At 43.9% G+C, this 12925-nt stretch overlaps 1 protein-coding gene across 4 annotated transcripts in view; it reads right to left on the bottom strand.

The window, feature by feature from the left end:
- The window catches only part of GIGYF2 (GRB10 interacting GYF protein 2), a 165765-nt gene extending 153950 nt beyond the window's left edge, over positions 1-11815 (bottom strand). For 2 of the 4 annotated variants that reach the window (XM_023188560.1, XM_023188563.1), the window contains exons 1-2: positions 11734-11802; positions 5267-5332 (exon numbers count right to left, since the gene is read on the bottom strand). The gene's annotated coding sequence lies outside the window, so the exon portion shown is untranslated. Of the gene's footprint in view, positions 1-5266; positions 5333-8450; positions 8500-11733 lie in introns of those variants that run through there. The other 2 variants (XM_023188561.1, XM_023188562.1) reach the window with 2 other exon arrangements.
- Between the last annotated feature and the right edge of the window lie 1110 nt (positions 11816-12925).

The raw sequence follows: 12925 nt of genomic DNA, 5'->3' as shown, positions 1-12925 counted from the left end.
TACCACCAACGCCCAGCTAATTTTAGTATTTTTGGTAGAGATGGGGATTCTCCATGTTGGCCAGGCTTGTCCCGACTCTTGACCTCAGGTGATTCACCTGCCTGGCCTTCCCACAGTGCTGGGATTACAGACATGAGCCACCATGTCTGGTCAGAAAAAATTTTTTTTTTCTTTTTTTTGAGACAGGGTCTTATTCTGTCACCCAGGCTGGAGTGCAATTGGAGGATCACTTGAGCCTGGGAGGCTGAGGCTGCAGTGAGGCTGTAGTTAGGACTACAGGCCCATGCCACCATGCCCAGCTACTTTTTTTTTTTTTTTAAAGAAATGAGGTTTTGCCACGTTGCCCAGGCTGGTCTTGAACTCCTGGACTCAAGCAATTCACCTGCCTCAGCCTCGCAAAGTGCTGGAATTACAGGTGTGAGCCACTGCACCTGGCTAAGCGACAAAAGATCAAACCCACATCTCCCTGCTCAAAAGCCCTCAAGCTTTTCACTACATATTGATATGGTACTCAATATTGCTTTTTTTTCCAGTTCCTTGCAATTTTCAGAAGAATTCATTTTGTACAAAGTCACTTTTCTTTCCTTTTCTCAATCTCCATTCTGTTCACTGTCCCCAAACTCCCACCCCCTTGCACCACACAATTAAACAATATAATTACCCTCAATTAAGGAAGAGTGTATGTTCTTATAATACATTATGGGAAACTTCATTAACAAAGGTACAAACACTGGACGTGGAGGCTCACGCCTGTAATCCTAGCACTTTGGGAGACCAAGGCAGGAGGATAGCTCTAGTCCAGGAGTTCAAGACCAACCTAGGCAATGTGGCAAAAACCAGTCTCTACAAAAAATAGAAAACTTAGCCATGTGCAGTGGCATATGCCTGTACTTCTATATTCAGGAGGATGAGGTGGGAGGATCACCCGAGCGCGAGAAGGTCAAGGCTGCAGTGAGCTGCAACTGCAACACTGCACTGCGGCCTGAGAGACAGAGCAAGGCCTCATCTCAAAAAACGTTTTTTTTTTTTTTTTATTTAAAAAAATACACAAAAAGGCTGGGAGTGGTGGCTCACGCCTGCAATCCTAGCACTTTGGGAGGCCCAGACAGGTGGATCACCTGAGGTCAAGAGTTCAGGACCAGCCTGGCCAACATGATGAAACCTCGTCTCTACTAAAAATACAAAAATTAGCCAGGCATGGTGGTACATGCCTGTAATCCCAGTTGCTAGTGAGGCTGAGGCAGGAAAATCACTTGAACCCGGGGGATGGAGGCTGCAGTGAGCCAAGATGGCTCCACTTCACTCTAGCCTGGGCGAAAGAGCGAAACCCCGTCTCAAAAAAAACAAAAAATCCCAATGGTAGAAGTAATATAAAAAGCTAAGAGGAGGGTCAGATTCCAGAACTAAAGTAGGGCTCTCTGATTCACTGATCTTGCAGGACGGATACTAATCCAGTTACACCAAAAACATCTGGTCATGGTTTGGGGAGCACCACACATCAATTCCCAAGAAACTGATCATGAGAGCCCCTGGTTATGGCTACTCTTCGAGACCTAAGCCATGATTTATCAAATAGAAAGTACCAAGACAATTCCTTGTCAGTCTGTACAACCAAATTCTTGTTGTACAGGAGGAATTTTAAACCTCAAAAATTTCTGCCAATTCCTCGTCAATCTGTATAACCCAAGGACCAATACTGAAGAGACCAGAGCTCCCAAGACTTCCTCCATGCCCAGGAGAACTTGAATAAAAGGCGCTTTGTTCCCAAAGAAGATACTAGCCACAATATCATTACAGAAGAAAACATATTGCTAATATTATCATTCTTCCTACTGTTTCTGAACAATATAAACATTTCTCCTTCTTTCTTCCTCCTTTTGGTGAAAAGAATAAAATCAGCAAAAATGAAATATTTTAGGAAAAAATACAATGCCATCAACATTGCCACATCATTTGATAATCTTACTATAAGCCAATGTTTTCCACAGAGGGATTCCCTAGATCCTGTGAAAAAAAAAATTTTTTTTTTTTTTGAGACAAGGTCTTGCTCTATTACCCAGGTAGGAATGCAGTGGTGCAATCACAGCTCTGTACAGCCTCAAATTCCCAGGCCTCAGCCTGGGATCTCCCAGCCTCAGCCTCCTAAGGAACTGGGACCAAGGCATGCACTACCACACGGAGCTAATTATTTATTTTTATTTATTTATTTATTTATTTATTTATTTATTTATTTATTTTGAGACAGAGTCTTGCTCTATCACTCAGGCTGGAGTGCAGTGACTCAATCTCGGCTCACTGCAGCCTCCACTCTCAGGTTCAAAAGATAATCTTCTGTCTCAGCCTCTCAAGTAGCTGGGACTACAGGCGCGCGCCATCACACCCGGCTAATTTTTGTATTTTTTGTAGAGACAGGGTTTCGCCATGTTGGTCAGGCTGGTCTCAAACTCCTGACCTCAAGCGATCCGCCTACCTCAGCCTCCCAAAGGGATGGGATTATAGGCGTGAGCCACCATGCCCAGCCAAACTTTTTTATTTTCATAGAGACATGATCTCCCTATGTTTCCCAGGCTAGTTTCAAACTCCTGGACCCAAGTGATCCTCCAGTCTCAACCTCCCAACATGCTTGGATTACAGATGTAAGCCATGCTGCACCCAGCCCATGAAAATTTTACACAAATCATGCAGAAATCCTTTTAAACCTCATAAAGCTCTGAATGCATCTATGTCAACATCCAGATGTAAGAAAATGTACAATATAAGAAAGAACTTTTCTATCTTAAAAATGAATTCAGCTACCATCTGCTAAAAACAACCATGGCTAAAAAACGGAGTCAGAAGTCACATCTATGGGCTGTCATTAGACATATCGCTCTATAATAAATCACTTTTATTAGTTCCTAGCCTTTGCATCAAAAATCTAGACATAATAATACAAATGTAAGTAATAAAATAATAAAAGTAATAAAAGTAAAATAAAAGTAATAAAATAATAAAATATTAGCTAAGCAATTAGGTGTCACCAAGTATATATGAGCTACAAACAATAATAAACAGGGGCTGGGTATGGTATTATAGGCTCATGCCTATAATCCCAGCACTTTGGGAAGCCGAGGTAGGTGGATCACCTGAGGTCGGGAGTTTGAGACCAGCCTGGCCAACATGGTGAAACCCTGTCTCTACTAAAAATATTAAAAACTAGCTGGGTGTGGTGGCATACACCTGTAATCCCAGCTACCTGGGAGTCTGAGGCAGGAGAATCGCTTGAACTCAGGAAGCGGAGGTTGCAGTGAGCCAAGATCATGCCACTGCACTCCAGCCTGGGCAACAAGAGTGAAACTTCATCTCAAAAAATAAAAATTAAGGCCAGGCACGGTGGCTCACGCCTGTAATCCCAGTACTTTGGGAGGCAGAGATGGGCAGATAAGCTGAGGTCGGGACTTTGAGACCTGCCTCACCAACATGGAGAAAACCTGTCTCTAGCAAAAATACAAAATTAGTGTGGTGTGGTGGCGCATGCCTGTAATCTCAGCTACTTGGGAGGCTGAGGCAGGAGAACTGCTTGAGCCCGGGAAGCGGAGGGTGTGGTGAGCTGAGATGGCACCATTGTGCTCCAGCCTCGGCAACAAGAGTGAAACTCTATCTCAAAAAAAAATACAAAAATAAAAAAAATACACAGGACTTCAAAATGTTCCATTAAAAAAGTTTGCTTCAGTATTATCTAATAATTCTGGAATACAAAAACGTATTATTTCAAAAGTTTATACTGTCTCACTGATCCTTTCCCAAATGTAACGGTCCCCATTACTACTCTAATAATGTGAATAGAGTCTATGAAGTTGGACCTTTCGAATTCTATATGGCTTCCTAATACTCAAGTGTAGCTTAGTACTATAAAAAGTATCGAGAAGTTAAAATTTATAAAAAACAAACAATGGAAATAACCAACGAATTTTTCCACACGAAGCTTCTCCTTTGTTTATGTCTGCTTGCTAAACCTTTAACCAGCCACTCCTCTGAACCTCCAAAATCAAGAATTTTTGTTAAAAAAATGCACTAAGAAGTCCATGTGTGGTGGCTCACACCTGTAATCCCAACATTTTGGGAGGCCGAGGCGGGTGGATCACTTGAGCCCAGAAGTTCAAGACCAGCCTGGCCAACGTGGCAAAACCCCATCTCTACTAAAAATTAGCTGGATGTGCTGGCGAATACCTGTAATCTCAGCTACTCAGGAGGCTGAGGCATGAGAATCACTTGAACCTGGGAGGCAGAAGCTACAGTGAGCTGACATTGTGCCACTGCACTCCAGCCCAGGCAACAGAGCAAGACTGTCTAAAAAACAAACAAACAAACAAACAAAAACAGCACTAATAAATTTCAACAAGTATGCCTGGTGAGACCTACTGGCCTCATTCACCAAAAAATAGATAGGCATATACGTTAACTCTTTAGAACAGATAAATCAAAAATGCAGAGCTATACACAGGACATTTTTCTAGAATGCTAGAAAAGGAAAAATGTCTAAAGCTTCTCTGGGAGTCCACGTAGAACAGTCACCATTCTACCTTCTCTGAGACCTACCCCGCCATGAGGAGTGGGACCTTTCAGCTAACTGTGTGTGCACTTCTAGACTTCAACCCTACGTCCATAACTAGTCTCATCAATGACGGAGAACTGAGCCAAGTTCAACCAGTCAAGTCTCCCCTCCCAAGAATCTGAAACATGCACACTGTGCTAGCAATCCATTGCCTACTGGCACTAGAGCCTACGTTCATATGTGGCTCCAAGAATTAAGTGGCCATTTGCTACCATGAGTTTGTGTTTGTTAAAGCAGAAAAGGTCAGAATGCACAAACACAACTAAAGCAGGACAAAAAGAGACAAGAGAGGACACTGGCCAGCTGGTAGAAAAGTGCTATCTACAAGTACTATGGCTCCTGAAAGCTTCCCAGTTTCTGGTTCACATCCCTCAGGAAGTCAACTGCTCTTTGGTTCTTTAGAGTACCCCTGCCTCCAAAGCATTCCTCCTTGTTTCTTGCCAACAAAAAATTATTATGACAGTTTAAGACACAAATTCACACCAGGATCAATGCAGAAAGGGTACGTTACTCTTACTGTTCATAAAGGATCTGAAAGGCACCAGGGAAGAAGTTTCTACTCACTACCCAAAACCTCAGGAGAAATAATAGGGCAAAAATAACTAAAACCTAAAAGCAGAAATTACCTATTTGCAAAAGCCCTCAGGCTTTGTGCTTCCCTTCCACACTTACCTGTTCAAAAATTCTGCTGGTTCACAGCAGGAGATTTGAGCAGATTTTGTTCAGATCCTTTTAACACTGTAAATAATAAAAATATTAATATAAATCACCCAGCAACCTCTTAGGAAACTTTAAAAGCACACTTTTTCATCATGAATATATTCTGCAGAAAATGGCTTCCAAACCTGGTTAAAAGATTAGCTCAGCTGGTGTATTTATAAACTAGATTCCCTAACATCTAGAAAGTCTCAGTAGTTCTACAGTGGGAATGAAAACTATATATTTTTTAACAAAAGTTCCAAGTGATTCTTATGAAGCTGGCAAATGAAGACCACCATGGGGTTTCAGAGAAGTGATTATTTGGAGTTTTCATTCAAAACTCCATTATAGGGACTTGGTATTAACTTTCAAAACCTACTGCCAGGCACAGTGGGTCATGCCTGTAATCCTAACACTTTGGGAGGACAAGGCAAGTGATCGATTGAGCCCAAGAGTTCAAGACCAGCCTGGGCAACATAGCAAAACCCCATCTCTACAAAAATTAGCTAGGTATGGGGCGCATGCCTGTAGTCCCAGCTATTCAGGAGGCTGAGGTAGGAGGATCACGTTAGCTCAGGGAGGTCAAAGCTGCAGTGAGCTGCAACTGCACCACTGCACTCAGCCTGGGGGACAGAGTGAGACCCTATCTCAAAAAATATATATCTAACAGAAAAACGAAAGCTGCATCACAGCAATATGCATCCTACACAAATAATCACTGAACCCTCAGAAATATGATCACTGCCAAAATGTCCAGGGAGCAAAGCTCCAAGTGTGCTTTCAGTTGCAAAATCACAACCTGCCTTTAATGCTCTGTTGGGGCAGTATCTTAAAAATTCACAAGTTGGTGATATTCCAAGTGACAAGGAGTGAACTGAAGTATAGTATCTTCAGGTAGTTTCTTGGCTAAAATCAAATGATGCTTTATTGCTATACAAAGTCAAAGAACAATAATTAACAATTAAAGTTGACAATTCCATTAACTACAGGAAAGCAACTAGGTAGAGAGAGAGAGACAGAGACTTTTTTTTTCCTTTTTTTTTTTTTGAGACAGACTCTCGCTCCGTTGCCCAGGCTGGAGTGCAGTGGCACAATTTCAGCTCACTGCAACCTCCACCTCCCAGGTTCAAGCGAGTATCCTGCCTCAGCCTCCTGAGTAGCTGGGATTACAAGTGTGCAGCACCATGCCTGGCTAATTTTTGTATTTTTAGTAGACACAGGTTTCGCCATGTTGGCCAGGCTGGTCTCGAACTCCGGACATCGAGTGATCCGCTCACCTTGACCTCCCAGAGTGCTGGGATTACAGGCATGAGCCACTGCACTCAGCCAATTATTTTCAAAATGGGGTCTTGCTTTGTTCCCTCAGCTGGAGTGTGGTGGTACAATCAGAGCTCACTGTAGCCTTGACCTCCTGGGCTCAAGCAATCCTCCAGCCTCAGCCTCCTGAGTAGCTGGGACTATAAGCGTGCACCACCATACTCAGCTAATTTTTTAAAAATCTTTTTTAGAGATGGGGTTCTCTCTATGTTGCCCTGGCTGGTCTCAAACTCCTGGGCTCAAGTCATCTTCCTACCTCAGCCTCCCAAAGTGCTGGGATTATAGTTGTGAACTACTGCACCCAGCCATAGAAGAGTTTGTTTATTATCCACTTCTCCTTCCCTTTCCTCCTGCCCTTAAAAAATTACACAGTTCAGTGGGTAAAGTTATATGACCTTTGGACATTATAACATGGCTACTTTTTTTGCAAAATTAAATCAGAGGTGGATGTGACTTTCTCAAATTGCATTCTTGGTGGGACACAGTGGCCCATGCCTATAATCTCAACACTTTGGGAGACTGAAGCAGGAGTATCACTTCAGACCAGAAGTTTAAGACCAGCCTAGGCAACACAGTGAGACCCCATCTCTACAAAAAATATTGGCCAGATGTGGTGGCATGGAACTGTAATCCCAGCCACTTAGGAAGCTGAGGTAGGAGGATGGCTTGAGTCTGGGAGGTTGAGGTTACAGTGGGCAGTGACTGTACCGCCTTGCTCCAGCCTAGGTGACAGAGCAAGACCCTATTTGGAGAGTCTTGCTCTATCACCTAGGCTGGAGCGCAGCGGTGCAATCACGGTTCACTGCAACCTCAACCCCCTAAGAGACAGGGTCTTGCTCTATCATGGGCTGTAGTGAACCGAGATTAGGCCACTACACTGCAGCCTGGGCAACAAAGTGAGATTCCATCTCAAATAATAATAATTAACGAAACCCCATAGTTAATAAGAAAATAAAAAATTGTGGCCGGGCGCAGTGGCTCAAGCCTGTAATCCCAGCACTTTGGGAGGCCGAGGTGGGCGGATCACGAAGTCAGGAGATCGAGATCATCCTGGCTAACACGGTGAAACCCCGTCTCTACTAAAAATACAAAAAAAAGAAATTAGCCGGGCGTGGTGGCGGTCGCCTGTAGTCCCAGCTACTCCAGAGGCTAAGGCGGGAGAATGGTGTGAATCTGGGAAGCGGAGCTTGCAGTGAGCCCAGATCGTGCCACTGGGGGCGACAGAGCGAGACTCCATCTCAAAAAAAAAAAAAAAAAGAAAATATAAAATTGTGTTCCTCATTTACTTAAAGAAGGGAAGTATGTAATACTTTGAAATATTTTTATAAAATGAAGTTTGGTCAATTAAGAGAACATTCTTTGCTTTTCAAACCTCTCTCCTCTTTCAACCTCACACAAAACTATAGGCAATTCAATAAAGGTATCACTTTACATTCCTACATAATTAATTTAGTATACTTCTCATTCATCTAAGAGCATGAATAAAATGTAAAAACAATATTTGGTCAAGAAACACTGCAATGCTAACTATAAGCAAGTTTATACATGAAATAAAAATCTCTAGTTTTAAAGAGATGTAATTTTTCAAAGCATTAAAAACCAATGGAAACTCTAGAACTTTTTAACCTTATTTTAAACTTCTATTTATTTCTTTTTCATTTTATAAATTTTTCCTTTTATTCTTAAATACTCTCCCATGCAAAAACCATAGGACTTTATCACCATAAAACCCTAGTGGGAGTGAAGCAGTGAAAAAAAGCTTGAGTTCAGACTTTTATAACAATGACCAAACAATATGTCATGGTAATTTAAACTGAAGGAAAATGGACATTTAACTTGCCTCTAAGAGACCTGGGTTTAACACCAACATAGGCTGTAGATTCAACCTAATGAGACTGGTCCCACTATAATCTATAAGAAATAGAATAAAACAGAAAGTATGGAAAATTTAATCAGCAGAGGCTCATGGAGAATTGCAAACAAAGTCAGAATTTGAAAATGGCACAAGTCAAAGATCCTATAGAAGGGCAATTATAAAAGTGACAGTAGTAATCTTTTTACCCAAAAAGGTTCTCCCAGATAGGAATCACTATCAACAGTTTCATCTTCCAACGTGAAGGTCAACAAAAAGAGAATAGACATACGGAGTATTAAAATGCAGAGTCATGAAAACAAATGAGCTGATACGACATCAAAGACATTATAATTTGGAAATGTCATTTCAAAAACACAACAGAAAAACAAGAGGGAGAAAGGCAATTAGTTAAAACACTACCTCATCACTACCATCACTATGCCTCCCTTTTAGCCAAGGAGTTGCATTCACACACTGACCTTGTAATTCCCATCTTCTCATGATTTTGAGGCAAACCTACTCCAAAGTGTTTCTCACATGTGCATGTCACCAGCAAAAGCATTTCAAACCCAAAATATTAAAATTCCTCAGCTAAACTAAAATGACAAGGACATTTATGAAAGCTCAGTAAAAAGAATATAGAGATAAGCTGGAAGGAAATCAGAAAATGTTTTTTGCAAAAAAAAAGTCTATTAAGTATCAGATTAGAGAACTAGTCTGAAAGGTAAAAGTGGAGGAATAAAAAACTCAGCACACAAAGTTCTACATGTGTAAAATGTAAAGGATATGCACACGAATTAGCAGAAGAGTCTCTAGGCTGGACAGCACAGTATTAAGGGATATTCTTTACTAACCAGTTTAAGGATAATTTGAGTTAATACACTGTTTCCACCTTTTTTCCTGGTTATGTTCCTTAATTATATGTCTAAATGTCAACGGAAAATTTCTCATTTCCCTACATTTGCAAATATCCTGAAATTTCCAAAGATAACCCTTCTTGTAAAGCAATTGCTTTTGAAAAGCACTTTCAAGCAGTTTATCATCAATCTCATTTTAAAACGTTTACTTTTGAGAAAGATATTTCATTATAATTTCCTGAAATATTTGAGCATCCTAAATTTTTCCAAATTAGGGGATGGGGAGGGGAGTTACGTAGGGGAAGGGGGTTGCATAGGCTGATTGCTGGCCCAAATCTCCAGAATCTGATATCCCTTTCCAAGAATCACAAGAGGTAAGAAAAAAGAATTCAGGAGAGCAAATAATCCATCTCATCTTAGTACCAAAGAGGTAAGTACACACATCTCCCACCAGTCTCCCTCTCACCCTTGCCTCTCAGCCTAGGCTAGCCTCCATGCTTTTCCCAGTCTACTCCTGAGTCGCTCCCAACTAAGTTTTTGTCTCTGGGTCTTCGCTCTTGCTGCTCCCTAGCCTAGAGCACTTTTACTCCAGTAAAGCTAAAGAAACAGCACCTTCACCTCTGTTGGGTTTTTCCTCCATGAGGCCTTCTCAGGACACTTAAAATTAACCCCTCCCCAAATCCCTATTATTCTATCTCCCTGACTCATTTTTTTCCTTCACATCGCTTACCACTACTTCATGTGTTTTACCACTACATCACTATTTTACCTATCTGTCTAGAAATGAATTCCATACAGCCAGGAATTGTTTGGTCTGTTTTGCTCCCAGCACATAACGGTGTAGTAAGTACTCAATAGGGTATCTGTCAAATAAACGCATGTATGAATGAATAAACAAATGAATGGAAGCACATAGTCCCTTCTCCCTCCCCAGCCTCAAGACTCTCAAATGCTTTGTCAGGTATTAAAAAGGCATGAAGCCTTCTCCTTTCTGGTGAATCACTACCATCACCCGTGTATTCACTGATGTTAAATTTCGAAAGAAACACCATGTGACATTTTTCCAGTTACGTGTCACTTTTAAATACTTTTCTAGTGTCCTCTTCTGATGTCAACATCTGATGTAAAAGCAAAGTACATATTCCAGTTTGAGCACACCAGAAACTGCTATACTAACTAGTAAAACACGTAAAACCATCAATGAATAAGAGAAAGTATTTGTGTTCTGGGCAAAATGGACAATATTTGTAAGGCCAAAGCTACAAATATTAGAAGGATCAAAATTAATGTACAGAATGACAAAAAAATTTTTCTAATCTAGGAAGTCATTTGATTCTAAAAAGGAAATACTATATAAGGAAAGAATATCTTCCCCAGACACAACATTGGGAATCAAAACTGCCTTAATTCAAGGTATACAGCACTAGACAGGAAGCCGTTCACAGGTTCTGGCCCCATCCTCAATTTCTTGCAAGTTAAACTGGAATACTTACCTTTCTTACAGAGAGACTATGTGTGTTCAAGTGCTTTGACTTGCAGGAAAATGAAAACAACAAAATAAAAAATACAGTACTAGATAACTAACTGCAAAGCAACGTTATTGCTTCCCGAATACGATCATACACTCCGCTTCTTTCAGGCCCCCATTCCCTGTTCGCTTGATTTATGTTTCAGTCACAAAACAAGTATTCAGAGTGCTTTTGGAAACTGCTGACACTTAAGGCTAATGCCCATTTCAACCTGATGTGAACATTCGGGTCCCCAAGGCTGCCATGGGCTCTACTTTCCCAGCCTCGGTCCCAAGGTTCCGATCATGGTGGCTCCACCTCGCCTCAGGCCTGGTCCAGACCCAGTACTCTCGCCACGGAAGGAGTCTCCTTCGTCCAGATGCTCCGTGGGGAAAGCAGGAGCGCACCTCCCAGGGGCTAGGTGTGGACAGGAGAGCCGGCAGAAGCAGCTGTCTGGCCGCAGCAGCTGTTAGCGCGGCACCCCGAGGCTGGGCGGGTGGCTGGCCCGGAGAAGTAGGCAGAGGAAGGTGAGCCCTCCGGCTCCGAACAAGCCGGCCTGACACTGCCCACCCCACCACCCTCCTGCCTTGTTCGGCTCCCCTCACAATGCCAAGAGGCCCTGGCCAAGGGGCTCCTCGGATCCCTGCGGCCGTGACGCGCCAGGGCCCTCAGCGCCCCTCGCCCTAGAGGAGGCTCTCTCCGGCCCTGCACCTGACCTGTCCCGTCGCCTGACGGCCCAAGCCGGTCGGAGCGGCCTGTGGGTGTCCATGCGGCCGGGCCGGCTCGAGCCGGAGGAGCAGGGACACGAGCGCGGACCAGAGGCACAGACGGCCCGGGACGAGGCGGCGGGGCCAGGGCGCGGAGCAGAGGCGAGCAGGGTAGCGACACGGAATGGCTCGTTACCTGCGGTCCGGGACAGGGAGTCTCAGAACCCAAGTCAGTCCTCAGCCTCAACAACACAAGATGGCCGACACGTCGCCACGTACGTCACGTGACCGCGCGCTCGCTCCGCCACGCCCCCCGCTCCGCCCCCGCCCCTTCCCGCTTCCCTCCCCACTCTCCAGTCTCCCACGACATCCTTCCTTTCCACCGCCACCCACCCCTCTGCCCAGACACGCCCCTGCCCGAGACCCGGATGAAAGGTTGGAAGAGGGCGGGGTCGCGGCAGTGCGCAGGCGCCTGCTGACCCCCTGGCAGCATTTGGGTACCTGCCCTTGAGTTGAGTGGACTTGGTGCCCAGAGTTGGGCCCGGACCAGGCACCCTGTGACTCACTGTCCTGTACGCCCAGAGCCCTTTTGCAGTTCAAAAGCCTCTGCATCACTTACGGACTGGTTTTTCAAATTAGAACTTTTCCACAGCTTTTAGTCCGGCATTTTCCTTCCCAGTTGCCATCCTAGAGCGAATGGGAAAGCCGCAAAAGCTGAAATTCAAAGCAGCTTCTCTACTTGTTAACAGTTCTGGTAGAACTGAGAATTCATTCCAGAGTGTTGTACTGGGACAGCTGGGAAGGACTTGAGCGCTCTGACTCCTTCCTAGGACACGTGGGGCTATAACCCTTTTACCTAGCGATGAACTGTTTTGGAATGGACAGATAAAATACAAGACACCCAGTAATATTTGGGGCACACACTGAAAAACTGTTTGTTGTTTTTCTGAAATTCGAATTTAACTGGGCGTCCTGTGTTTGCTAAATCTAGCAACTCTATCCTTAGGCATTCCGTTCTTGCCTGTGTCTCCAACCTCTTCCTTCCTACAGGATCCTTCCTGTCAGTTTTAAAGATTGCCTTTGTCTCCTGTCTTAAAATGGACTGTTAAAAACTCCAATTCTCAGGCCGGGCGCGGTGGCTCGCGCCTGTAATCCCAGCACTTTGGGAGACCTAGGCGGGCGGATCACGAGGTCAGGAGATCGAGACCAGACCATCCCGGCTAACACGGTGAAACCCCGTCTCTACTGAAAATACACACACACACACACACACACAACACACACACACACACACACAAATTAGCTGGGTGTGGCGGCACGCGTCTGCAGTCCCAGCTAGTCGGGAGGCTGAGGCAGGAGAATCGCTTGAACCGGGGAGGCAGAGGTTG

The sequence above is a fragment of the Piliocolobus tephrosceles genome, chromosome 11 (assembly GCF_002776525.5).
Source record: "Piliocolobus tephrosceles isolate RC106 chromosome 11, ASM277652v3, whole genome shotgun sequence".
Lineage (NCBI taxonomy): Eukaryota > Metazoa > Chordata > Mammalia > Primates > Cercopithecidae > Piliocolobus > Piliocolobus tephrosceles.
Note: the sequence above shows the minus strand (reverse complement) of the source record. Positions and strands in the feature narration are given on the sequence as shown.